Genomic DNA, 13,530 nt, shown 5'->3' with positions numbered 1-13,530 from the left:
TTTGTCAATCAAGCCAAACCGTCCATTCAGAAACCGAGAAATTTGACACTTTAAGGTAGGAGGCTGATCTCTCAGGTTGACGCGCGAGCTGGCTTGACTGAAGTTTTCGTGAGGATTTGTAGTTTATGGACTGTTTTGATTTCGGTAATTACATCTTGAAAGGCAAAAGTATTGATGGCATCTATAAAAGAGATATCTGAAATAGAAACGAAAGTGATATTGCCTCATCCAGTGGAGGACGCACGAGAGGAGATCTGTGCGTTTAATTGGTATGCGTATACTGCAATACTGCATTTACAAAGCTTATCAGTGGCGTGCACTTTGATCGTGAAAGTGAAAGTGCCTTTTGCGGTCGCATTGCGGTGCTCCCGTGTTCCCGATGTGAACGTGAGCTCCAGTCCATTACAATTTAGAGGTGTTAAGGCCCGGGTATACTTCATTTCCCGTGTTCCGCAAGTTTGACACTTTTCATTTGGCTGACTTTTGGCAGGAATGATGGCACTTGGGCGGTCCGCTCCCGTTTTCCAGATTAGGGCCACAAGCAAGCCACAGTAATGCCGCATGTCAGCCATAAACAAAACGAATGAAGCAGAACTGGCCCACATCTGGGTAACAGTTCATTTTGATTCTGGCCCAGATCCAACAACCTTGCTGTTGCCCAGATGTGGGCCAGTTCTGCTATATTCGTTTTGGTTATGGCTGACATGCGGCATTGGTATGGCTTGCTTGTGGCCCAGATCTGGCACAAGTTTGACACTTTTCATTTGGCTGACTTTTGGCAGGAATAATGGCACTTGGGCGGTCCGCTCCCGTTTTCCAGATTAGGGCCACAAGCAAGCCACAGTAATGCCGCATGTCAGCCATAAACAAAACGAATGAAGCAGAACTGGCCCACATCTGGGCAACAGTTCATTTTGATTCTGGCCCAGATCCAACAACCTTGCTGTTGCCCAGATGTAGGGATGGGTATCGTTAACGTTTTAATGGTATTACTACTCTTACCGATACTGCTTATCGATCCGGTACTTTAACGGTATTTTTATCGGTACTTTTTGTTTATATATATATATATATAAGAGCTGAATTAACTTGGCTTTATATTATATGGTGTCTGGCATTTTTGGTGTTTTATATAATATACAGTAAGAACATGAACAAAGAAACAAAGTAAAACAAACTGACAAATACAATAAAACAAAGATACAAATGAAATAAAGTGCTTTCATTTGTTCATGTGTTCAGGTAAGTAATATAGGCCTAAAAGAAATCGAAGTAAAGTAACCAAATGTAAAATAACACTGCATGGTTTTCACAGTATAAATTAATAAATTAATGCTTATTAAAGCTAACTATATTCAGATGAAGAGCTGTGAGTGATTTTCTCTTTGCATTTTCTTGTTTGATTAACACTCATGACACAATCATCAGAAGGTGACTGCTGTCACTTTAAGACAATAGATATTAACACACATCGGATTTTCTCCCAGCTGTTCATGTACACTTACGATATAAACTGCGTTTAAGTAGCTAAACACGCTCCAATCCGGTTATTTTAACATATGTTTGTGTGCATTTGATCGTTTGGACATGCACCTGAAGCCCAACGTGTAATTTGTTTGTCTATTTGCGATCAATTTTGGAGCGCAAGCACACACAATTCAGCCTGAGGAACAGCGTCTCTTGCGCGGATTACTGTGCTTTCAACGTTTTAAAACGTTGATAATTATCAAACATTCACTGCAATTTAGCAACAGTAAAGACTGGATTTTACAACAATCACCGATTGTGCTGATTCTGACGTTAAGTTTGGGTTTAGGGAGGAATGAATGCGCACAGCTGTGAATAGAAGGTGTGCTAGACGAAACGCGGCTAGTTTTTAATAGTTTTACCTCAGATATCTTCTTTCTGATCCTTGGAAGCCAAAATCGAAATCAAAAATAAAATAAGCATAATATTACAGGCCTAAAGTGTAAGCAGACATTTAGTTGTTTAGTTCTCTCCTCCATCGTCACCATTAAAAAGGGCTTTCATGTGAGCGGCTGCGCGCGCTGTAGCTCCTGAGCGCGTGAGCGCGATCTCTCTTCTGGATTGTGAAAGCAAAAATGCATCATACACAAATGTCCTAATATTATTGCATACATACACAGCTGGTGACTCTGGCGAGATAGAATTCGCAAGATAATGTCTATATAGCAATAATAGTGTACGTGTATTTTCTTCATAATTTCTCCAGTACCGATAGCAGAACCGTTAACATCAGAGCTTATCGATACACCGGTCTTTCATAATTTAGCTCCGGGGCCAATATAATACCGGGTTTCGGTACCCATCCCTACCCAGATGTAGGCCAGTTCTGCTATATTAGTTTTGGTTATGGCTGACATGCGGCATTGGTATGGCGTGCTTGTGGCCCAGATCTGGCGCAAGTTTGACACTTTTCATTTGGCTGACTTTTGGCAGGAATGATGGCACTTGGGCGGTCCGCTCCCGTTTTCCAGATTAGGGCCACAAGCAAGCCACAGTAATGCCGCATGTCAGCCATAAACAAAACGAATGAAGCAGAACTGGCACACATCTGGGCAACAGTTCATTTTGATTCTGGCCCAGATCCAACACCTTGCTGTTACCCAGATGTGGGCCAATTCTGCTTTATTCGATTTGTTTATGGCTGACAAGCGGCATTGGTATGGATTGCTTGTGGCCCAAATCTGGCCAACAGGAGTGGACCGCCCAAGTGCCATCATTCCATGCGGTATGTGGGCCAGAGCAAGGTGTTGGATCTGGGCCAGAATTAAAATGAACTGTTGCCCAGATGTGCGCCAGTTCTTCTTCATTTGTTTTGTTCATGGCTGACATGCGGCATAACCGTGGCTTGCTTGTGGCCCTAATCTGGCAAACAGGAGCGGACCGCCCAAGTGCCATTATTCCTGCCAAATGTGGGCCACATGAAAGTGTCAATTGTGCAACAGATCCAACCCCTTTGCTCTGGCCCACATACCACATGGAATGATGGCACTTAGGCGGACCACTCCTGTTGGCCAGATTTGGGCCACAAGCAAGCCATACCAATGCGGCATGTCAGCCATAAGCAATACGAATAAAGCATAACTGGCCCTAATCTGGGCAACAGTTCATTTTAATTCTGGCCCAGATTCAACACCTTGCTCTGGCCCACATAGCGGTCCACTCCTGTTTTCAAGATCTGGGCCACAATCAAGCCTTAGAAATGCCACACGTAAGCCAATAACAAACCAAATAATAAACCAGAACTGACCCTAATGTGGGCCACAGTAGATTTTTATTTTAATCCTAGTGGATTAAAATAAAAATCCTCATGTGGTCCACATGCTGCCTAGAATGGTGACATTTTGGCAACGCATTACTGTTTACCAGATCAGGCTATTTCAAAAGTCAAGTCACCTTTAATTTAACACTTTATAGACTGTTTCAAAGCAGCTTTACAGGTATAAACAGGAGAGTGATTCAATTATTCCAGTTCAATTCTGCTGTAAAGCAGCTCTAAAAAAATAGTGTCATTGTTCAGCTGAAGTCAGTATAGTTTTAATTCAGTTCTGTTCAATAGCTGTATATAGTTAATCAATTATGAAATCAGTTCAATTCGTTATAAAGCAGCTCTGCAGAAAACAGTGATGTCATCGTCCAGCTCAGTTCAGTTTTCATATTATAGTGTCAGTGCAATCAAATCAATATTATTGCTGAATATTAAGTGTCCCAAACTTAGCAAGCCAAAGGCAACAGGGATAAGGAACCCAAAATCCATCAGGTAACAAAAATGGAGAAGAAAAAAAACCTTGGGAGAAACCAGGCTCAGTCAGGGACCAATTCTCCTCTGGCCAATGAACGAACATGGAGTGATATGATTCAGGCAGCAACACAAGTCAGATTGTGGATTGGTATAATTTAGAATATTTCATATGGTTCCATCAGTTTGAAGATCAAAATACAACACGCCGGCATAGAGTTGAAGCTGGCCGTAGGGGTCTGTGCAGAGGACTTGTCTGGTTCTTGTGGTCTTTGCTGAGGATCTTTGCCGATGGCTGTCAACGAAGTCCTCACAGGGGATCTGTCTGGCTTGTCTAGTTGACATGGTCTTCTTTGACATTTAGGCTTGCGTTGTGGTCATGCCAAGATGCAGGTCCAGCATCTGATCTGGATTTGGAGGGGATCCAGCTGACTATGGTAACCTCGGGATAAGGAAGAGACAGACAAAATGATGTTTTGAACTCACACCAAAACTCCCATTATAATCAACAAACCTCTTATTTACATTGTGTTTGCACTGTTAGTTATGATGAACGTATTTGTTAGTGAGCAGAATTTGAGTTTCAATGATGAGATCACTGCTTACATACACTCAACATGACTGTGATCAGCTACAATGCTCATTCAAAGTTGCAACCTTTCATGCCACTATCTAAATATAATGCAATAGATCTAAATGTAATGTTATAATCAAGTTTTTAATAATACATATTATTATGTAATAATGTCACAGTTAATCTCTAAATTAAAAACAACATAAAGAAACAACATAAAGAGTATATTTTAAATACTTTTTAATGGCATGTTTTTATGAAATAAGGACAGTCTCACTGAAACTAAAGCCGCGTTCGTGCACCGTCTGCATGACGTAATGTTCGTCATCTGGAGGGCTCACGGACGTCTGCATACCTCGTCCGTGTGCAGGCCAAATTTCGAGACTGTGCAGACGGTGCATGTGCAACAGCGCATGCGCAAGCGCAAGCTGTACAGAAGAGTCCACTAGGTGGCAAGATGCACAGCACAGTGTGCAGTTGTCGAAGAAGTGTGTGGAAAGAGCAATTCAAAAACAAGAGTAAACTTAGAAGCTTATCTATCTCCATCAATTTTGATCTTTGTTCTCTTGGTGTAACTTCAGAACTATGTTGCAATGGTGGATGCACTATTTTTCTTCTCTGATCCTGCCCAGCGAAATCCCGTTGATGGCACGATTCGTGAATGAAATTGTACTGCACGTGTTGAACTCGGTCACCCACACACATCTGTATCACATCTGTGAGTATACTTTGAAAGATGCGCGGACAAGACTGCACGTGAGATGCGTCTGGCCGCGAAAGTGAAGTATACCCGGGTCTTAATACAGCTACTGATGTCCACTTTCTCACAACTCATTTACTTTTCATTTTAGACTTCAAGTCGTCATGAAATCAAAATTGACCTTACTTACTTTGTTAGTGCATATTACTAGTCTTGTGGTGAACAATTAATCCGTGCTAAGTTAAGTTAATACACAGAAAAAAATTGTTTGTCGTCGTAATTTTTAATCAAAATCTGAAATGTTACTTCCGGTCAGGAATGGTGTTCCTTCTCTGATAACATCAGTATGACGGCTTAGGATGAAAACGTGTAAACCACTCCCCTCCAACCCTTAGTCTGCTATGAGCGAGAGACGGAGAGGAGGAGCGTTAAATTAAAACTCTGCCCTCTATTCAATATTCTGTTTCGCTTGGAAATATGTCACAACACTGGAGAAAAGACGTTTGCACTTCCGGTTCACGGGGACTTTAAAGGCATCTTTACACAGAAAAAGCGGCACAGAAACCAACTCTGAAGCGGCATAAATTCACAAAAATGTCTATTTACACAGACTGTTTAATGCTCCTCTGAAGCGGCATAAATGCATTAACACAGGAATTAAAATCGCGGGAAACAATGCTTTGAACATAAGTATTGCAAAACTAACAGTTTTAACAAAATTAATTTAAAAATAATTAAATAATAAACAATGAAATATAACTCAAAATAAAAAAAATACGAAAATGTAAAGTAGTAAACTGCGTGCTATATCTCACGCTTTGATGTTTGTCATAATAAAAATTGAACGATGCAACAAAAAATTATACATTATTACACCGGGTAGTTCACAACAGGATTTTTTTTTTTTTTTCAAAGAGACAGAAACAACAAATGATGCTAGCATTTGCGCGTATCAGGCAGCAGCAGATCACCAGATAGACCGTCGTGTGTGGGTGAAATATCGTCTTCAAGGAGATGATTTTTGGAACACAATATAACCATTTGTACACAATCACAGTGACGCCGATTGTGTTAAGCATTTACCTTATCTGAGAAAAATGTAGCAGCGCGTTGATCTGACAGTCTCTTCATGGGAAGATTACAAACGGCGAAAGCCAATTGATGACCCACGACGATTCTCTGCTGTTATTTTGGTGGTTTTGCTTCACGATGTGAGTACAGGACTCTTTTACTTCAATGCCCCTTGTTGGAAGACATTATTTTTATTATTTGCCCTAAGTTATATGTTTCGTCTCCTGCTTCTTGAATCTCGCGCCGCCTGAGCTGACTGGAATGCTTTTGGTTGTCATGACAATGACGTAGTTTAGAGCGGCTATATTTCGCGTTCATTTACACTGAACCAGAACAGTATCAGACTCGCCTTTGATACTAGGGGCTGAGGTGGGTCAGACCCAGCGTATTTTAGGTCTTCTTTAACACGGCATTGCGTCTTTACACTGAATTCTGAGCAGGTACAGACCCGCTTCAGAACAGCCATAAATCGGCTGTGTAAAGATACCTTAACTCATTCAAGGCTGCTCCAATGGTGATATTTAACAAAACGGACATTTTTGACATTATCGTGTGTGTTATTGTTTCTTCAAGCATGACAGAGAACTCGATACTGGTGGGCCGTCCATGCTCACTATACTGGTGCACGTCTTTCTGTGCGTCGTGTGTGTGACAGGACATTCACAGACAGTGCGTTCTCTTTTTCTCTTTTGGTGCGCTTAAATGGTTTAAAAGCATTCGCAGAAATAAGAGCGTAATCATATATTGTAATGCTAGCCAAAGGTTGAAACAAAAAAAAACGTATGCTGCATTAACTGTGTTAAGTATTTTAATGCGTTAAACTTGAAAAAATGAATCGCATGCATTGATGTTGACAGCACTAAGTATTTTAGTTGATTTATTCTTTCCAAGCTGATTTGTGGCACATGGAGAGGCAACAGCAATATACAGCTATTTGATTTGCGCTCATTTCATTCATAGAGTTTACATTCATTCACTTAACACACTCATTATTGCATAGTGATTTGGAGGATTAAGTATAATATCATTATATCATTATCCAGCAAACACAAGGAGTAACTGTGTTAGCCTCAGCAAAATATTATTTGGCAGAATTATTAGTTATATATTTTGAAGCCATTATCTGTGTCTTTTTGGATCAGGTATTTGGCTTCGGGCACACCCCTAATGGAAAGTCATGGAAACCCAACATGAGTGTGTGCTTTAATGAAGGCAAGTGCATTAATGTAGAATGGTAATTAAACTGACTGGAACTACCTGTGCATTAATAGCAAAACTCTAAGTTTATCTGCTTTAAGAACAGTGGCGTTACCTCGCTAGTGAGAAATGTCATGTAGGTTTTAAGTTGCTAGTTCAGTTTTTACTGATAAAAATAGAGCAGTGCTGACAACAGGTTTATGTGCAAGTGTGTGTCTGTAACGAAGGCGGGACTCAGAGTGAGATCCAAATGCAGCGTTTATTAGAAGTAAGAGTGGTCGTACAGGCAGGGTCAAAACAGGAACAAACAGGAACAGTGAGGAACAGGCAGAGTCGTAGTCAGGGTACAGGCAAGGATCGAGGCAGGCAGCAATGGGTCGTAAAACAGGAATCAGGCAGGAACAGTAACAAACGGGTAAACAGGGATATAACGCTCGGAAATGTCACACTGGGTAAACAAGACTTCGCGGTGAGGTGGTGTGTGTATGAGTCTTTTATAGTCCAGGTAATGTGTGGCAGCTGGGTGTGGTGATTAGTGTGGAGTGATTGTGAAGTGAGTGCAGGTGATGAGCAATGGAGGATCATGGGAAATGTAGTCTGGGATGTGACAGGAACAGACGTGATCGTGACATAGTCCAGGTGTGTGTCCATTAGGGGTGGGGGAAAAAAATGACTCTTAGGGTGCTTTCACATTAACACTTTTGGTGCACACCCGGGTTCGATTGACGTCAGAGTTCGGTACGTTTGGATGATGTGAACACTGTCTTCTGAACTCGGGTGCGCACCCGTGAACCGTACCCGAGTCCACTTAAAAAGGGTGGTCTGGGGTGCGGTTCAAGTGAACTCAGGTACAGTTCGCTTCTGATTTGAATGCAAACGTACCAAATTGCGGAAGTGTACCGCTATTAATGCCGTATTATTTGATAAAAATGTGTGTTTGTGTGTGTGTTTCACTCACTTTCCCGACGAGCATGACTGACGTGCTGCAAACAGAGAGCTGTAGCATAACTTTTCTCATTTCTGCTCGCCTTCAGCATTCTACATTCACGGGAGATAGACGCAAGTTCCGTTAAGAACAAAACCAACGGTTCAAAAACAAAAATAGTGAGGAGAGCAACGTTATGCATTTTGCCGCCTTCTCCTGTGCCATCGTTATTAAGCAACGTAGTAAACAGCTGCTGGTTTGATGACGCAAACGAACCGCAGTTCGGACCCAAATAATATAATGTGAACACAGTCCAGTGGGTGCAGGGAGAGGGGGGAGCAATTGAACTCGGGTTCGGTCCAGGCAATCAAACCAAGTGTTAAAGCACCCTTGGATGCATTTAAAAAAAACAACCTGTTTAACATGAAATACTATTCTTCTCATTTGTTTTACTATATTTATGGTCTACAAAATAAATAAAGGAATAAATTAAGACAGTTAGGATAGCCTACCGTTATCAGCATGTTATGCTGAAATTTGTCTCTTGAGAAAAGTTTGCACTTTGCTTTTTGTGTGATATACATTGGCTCACTTTCTTGGTTTAAAACGGAAAGATTTCCCAATATTATGACGTAACCATTTTGGCTTGCAAGGTGCCCTGCAGATTTGCGCTACGGCACTTTGTGTGAGTGAAGAACAACGCACACGGACAGTGCTTACATCTACTGTGTTCATGTGAACACTCACCAGTGCAGGCATTTTGACACGGTGTATTTGACCAATTAGACGCGCAACTGAAAACAGAGGCTTCAATGCTTGTCCGTGTTACACTCGGAGCACGCGCATAGAAACATCTTGCCAGTATTGAATTTTATTTTTAATATCAAGAATGTCCTGCTCTTTACTTTCTCATTCATTGATGTTTCTTTATTATTAATGCCAACAGTCCTGCCCACTGAAAGCTGCGTGGACTGCCACAAATATGAATATGACACATTTATAGGACATAAAGGTCTATGCGTTAAAACTAAAGTAACCGGTGAAATGTTGAACAAATGAACAGATGTTCAACAAATAATTCTTTTCACCGATACCACAAACAAGCTGCAGCCGCATAAATCTGATGAGTGCAGGAGCTCTTGGTTACCATAGAAACGGTGTGGTGATGACGGTGATGGCCTCAACATCGCGGTAGGCATCTCATTACTGCGGTATTGCGGTTATCGTCACAGCTCTAAAGCCACGGTCACACTAGACTTTGAACTTGCGAGTTTTTTTCGGATGCTGTAACGGTCGTGATATGACGTCACGGTCTACAGCGTCTTTTTAATAAACATGAATTCAACACATAACTTAAAGTAATACATTTAAAATGTAAAAATATAGAACCTACTCGACTTTACTGCAAAAATATAATTCTTTTCATTCAGCCAAGAGGTCATGCCGTGACGAATCGATCTTCTACTGGTCGCACGTCTTCACGTGATGCGAATTCGCAGGTCAGAGTTCACCAAACTTGAACTTTGGAACGCAGCGACATGCAATATTTTTCGCACGAGCTTGCGTTTCCGGTCTGACGCATTCGCATGCGTTTGAATGGAAGTCAATGGAACGAAAAGTGCAGTGTGACCGCACCTTAATTCAAGCATTCAATAGCCTCGTAGTATAATACAAATGATTACACACATATAGCAAAATAGACAGTGTAACAGACTTACAGGTTTCTTAGACAGTCCATCTTCATTCCTCTTTTTCTCTTCTCTGTCTCACATGCAAGTTGAAGCCATCTTTTGATGCAGGATTATTCTTAATCTGTTGCTGTGAGCCTGATGTTTCTGACAAGTAATAAAACTAGTTAGTGCAGTATAATGTACAATGAATACATAGATGAATGTCCAATTGAATTATAGTCATAATTTTTATTTTACTGTTATGCCATAATGAAACATAAGTAAAAACACTTGTCTACAGTACCGTGCTGAACCGACTGCAGGTTGGTAGACAGTGACTGAAAGGGAATTCATGCTGGTCAATGCTGTTTTTTACAGCAGGAGGCTCTACACTGAGGAGAGACAGTGTATCACTTCAGTGTTAATGACCACTGGATTTACAGTTTAACCGGGCTACATGCTGCCTTCATGGGACTTAATTGAAGATCATATCATGTTACTTGAGTAAAAACTAACGTTAACTGAATGTATGCCGTCACGTGACGTGAATGAACGAAAAAGACTCGGTTCAAAAGACTCGGAGGTGAACTAATCAACGTTATTCACGAGATATTACATAAAATAGTTAAAAACAATGAACTAATCAGTCTTGATCTATTGGCCGTAGCAAAGTATCATAAGAAAAATGTAAACAGCGCGAACATAGCAAATTACTATGTCACGGTCACTTAATCATTGTAGCCTACACAAACTTCAAATCATTCAGCCCATTTCTCTACACAAACATTCATATTTAAAAAAAAATCCTGAAAATCCAGAGATAGCAAAAGTTGAAATGACTAACTTATCTCCAAATAGCCTTATGTTTGCTTGCTAACGATTTAAGTTATCATTAGCTAACTTTAATATCACATTAATACTCCAATCAAATATAACGAAGCAATCGCCAACAACATAAAGACATTGTTTAAATCCATTACTTTTAATAAAATCTTACCTTGACTTTATTTTGTGCAGTTTTCAACCGTCAATTCTCCAGCCGATCCTCTGCTGTTCCGCCTTTTGCGCGCTTACTTTTAAATTTAAAGGGCCGGAAATAGGAAAATTCGAACCAGTTTGAACTCTGATTAAAAAAAGATTATTATCTCTAACAAAGTTAGCTGAAGCCTATAACATGATAATAATAATAATAAAATGTTTGAAAAGTTAATAGCCTAATATCAAATCAAATAATATCAAAAAACAATGTTCTCATTGCAGTTTTATGCTGATTTGTGCTGATTTACCCACTCATTTAATAATATGAAAGGCTATTTTTATTCATAAAAAAGTCATTTATAAATGTAAATGTCAATATTCAGTTAAAATGTAAGACAAATAAATTATTTTTTATTAATGTTTGTTTTGTAATGTTTTATTTATTTATTAGTTTGTTCATTCATTAATTTATGTACTTATTACAATATCAGGGTCACTTAAGCAGTTTATAAAATGACACTGCCTGCTTACATTGTTAATCCTGCATTTCATTCAACCAATCATATTTGAGTGACAAGTTTACAGTTTATGTCAAGTTTATGCATACAACCAGGGTTTTGTGCTGGTTATCATTTCTTACTTTAAGGATAATGGGTTGGGTTAGGTTTAGGGGTAGCGTTAGGACTAACTTGTAGGGATCTTGTTACCAGATCAACAAAACATGGACAGTGGAATATGTCCTGCTTGAAACCATGGCAAAGATTTTTAACATACAGCAGCTCAAAATGTCTCTCTACCAAACATATGTTCCAAGACCATAAAAAGAGTTCACTAATTTTAACTATGTTGTACACGTTTCTCAATCAGACACTCCTACTTACAGTACATGTACAGCATAACTGACTGTAAGAGCTTTAATAGTGCACATCTGTGTTTCTGCTCTACAGTACAGACACACACACACACACACACGCTGTGTTTTCATGTTTTATGGGGACTTTCCATAGACATAATGGTTTTTATACTGTACAAACTGCATAACCTATCCCTCTACGTTAAACCTACCCATCACAGCAAACTTTCTACAATTTACATTTTCCAAAAACATAATTTATTATTACCCCCTCTCCCCCATATATTGTATACCCCCTCCCCTAGCCCTAAACCTACCCACCACACAAAACTTTCAGCATGTTTTGAATTAAAAAAAAAATAAGTTTAGTATGTTTTTAAGCCATTTGGTTTACAATGACAAGGGAAGTGTCCTCATAAACCATGTTTACATTGTAATGCATATGTCATTACAGACATTTGTGTACTCATAAACCACATATACCTGTACACACAAACACAAACACACACACACAAACACACCAATAAAGTTATGTTAAAAAAACTGAAATATCTGCCTTCTCCAGATTAGCCTGTACAATTAAGTGTTGCATCCTATATCAAATATCCCTGAAAAGTATTAATGCTATATTTTCAGTTTAATTTTTTAGCTATACATCTAAATTAACCAGTTTTTAAAGGTGCTCCTTCCAAAGCCAGAAGTGGCCTTGTTTTTTATGATATTTAGAGCATATTTGCTGTGTCAACTGTACCATATATTTACCAACATTGGCCCTAATTGTTATTAACTATTAACATGCTTACTATTCCATTTTGAGCTTACACCCTGGTTGGCCAGTGCTGACTGTGCCATACATATGCCAAATGTGGTCCAAAGTTGGAGTAATGGAGTACATTTGGAGTTCACATTCAGAATCGCCAATGATTACACTCCGTCATCTTTGCCAAAACTGGTCCAGATATGTTTTAGGATATCTGGGCCACATTTGCTGCATTATATGTGGGCCAGTTTAGGCTTACAACCTGGTTAGCCAGTGCTGACTTTGCCATACATTTGCCAAATGTGGTCCAAAGTTGAAGTAATGTATCTGGGTCATATTTGTTATGCCATGTGTGGGCCACTTTAGGTTCACATTCAGAATCGCCAGTTACTACTGTCACACAATTTTGCCAAAACTGGCTCAGATACGTTTTAAGATAACTGGGCCACATTTGCTGCATTATATGTGGGCCACTTTAGGCTTACATCCTGGTTAGCCAGTGCCGACTGTGCCGTACATTTGCCAAATGTGGTCCAAAGTTGAAGTAATGTATCTGGGTCATATTTGTTATGCCATGTGTGGGCCACTTTAGGTTCACATTCAGAATTGCCAGTGATTACTGTTCCAAAAGTTTGCCAAAACTGGCCCAGATAAGTTTTAAGAAAACTGGGCCACATTTGCTACATTATATGTGGGCCAGTTTAGGTTCAAACCCTGATTAGCCAGTGCTGACTGTGACGTACATTTGCCAAATGTGGTCCAAAGTTGGAATAATGTATCCGGGCCATATTTGTTATGCCATGTGTGGGCCACTTTAGGTTCAGATTCAGAATCGCCAGTGATTACTGTTCCAAAAGTTTGCCAAAACTGGCCCAGATAAGTTTTAAGATAACTGGGCCACATTTGCTGCATTATATGTGGGCCAGTTTAGGCTTACACCCTGGTTAGCCAGTGCTGACTGTGCCGTACATTTGCCAAATGTGGTCCAAATTTGGAATAATGTATCTGGGCCATTTTTGTTTTGCCATGTGTGGGCCAC

General features: G+C 40.0%; 1 long non-coding RNA gene across 2 annotated transcripts; it reads right to left on the bottom strand.

The window, feature by feature from the left end:
* Positions 1-3,539: 3,539 nt before the first annotated feature.
* Positions 3,540-11,969, bottom strand: LOC125266708. Of its 2 annotated transcripts, none has more exons than XR_007184543.1 (3): positions 10,898-11,969; positions 9,949-10,292; positions 3,540-4,205 (listed from the first exon to the last, which is right to left on the bottom strand). It is a non-coding gene; the product is annotated as an uncharacterized LOC125266708 (long non-coding RNA). The 2 variants fall into 2 exon arrangements; XR_007184544.1 differs by having other exon boundaries at positions 9,949-10,287.
* Positions 11,970-13,530: the final 1,561 nt, after the last annotated feature.

This window comes from Megalobrama amblycephala, linkage group LG4, assembly GCF_018812025.1.
Source record: "Megalobrama amblycephala isolate DHTTF-2021 linkage group LG4, ASM1881202v1, whole genome shotgun sequence".
In the NCBI taxonomy this organism is placed as follows: Eukaryota; Metazoa; Chordata; class Actinopteri; order Cypriniformes; family Xenocyprididae; genus Megalobrama; species Megalobrama amblycephala.
Note: the sequence above shows the minus strand (reverse complement) of the source record. Positions and strands in the feature narration are given on the sequence as shown.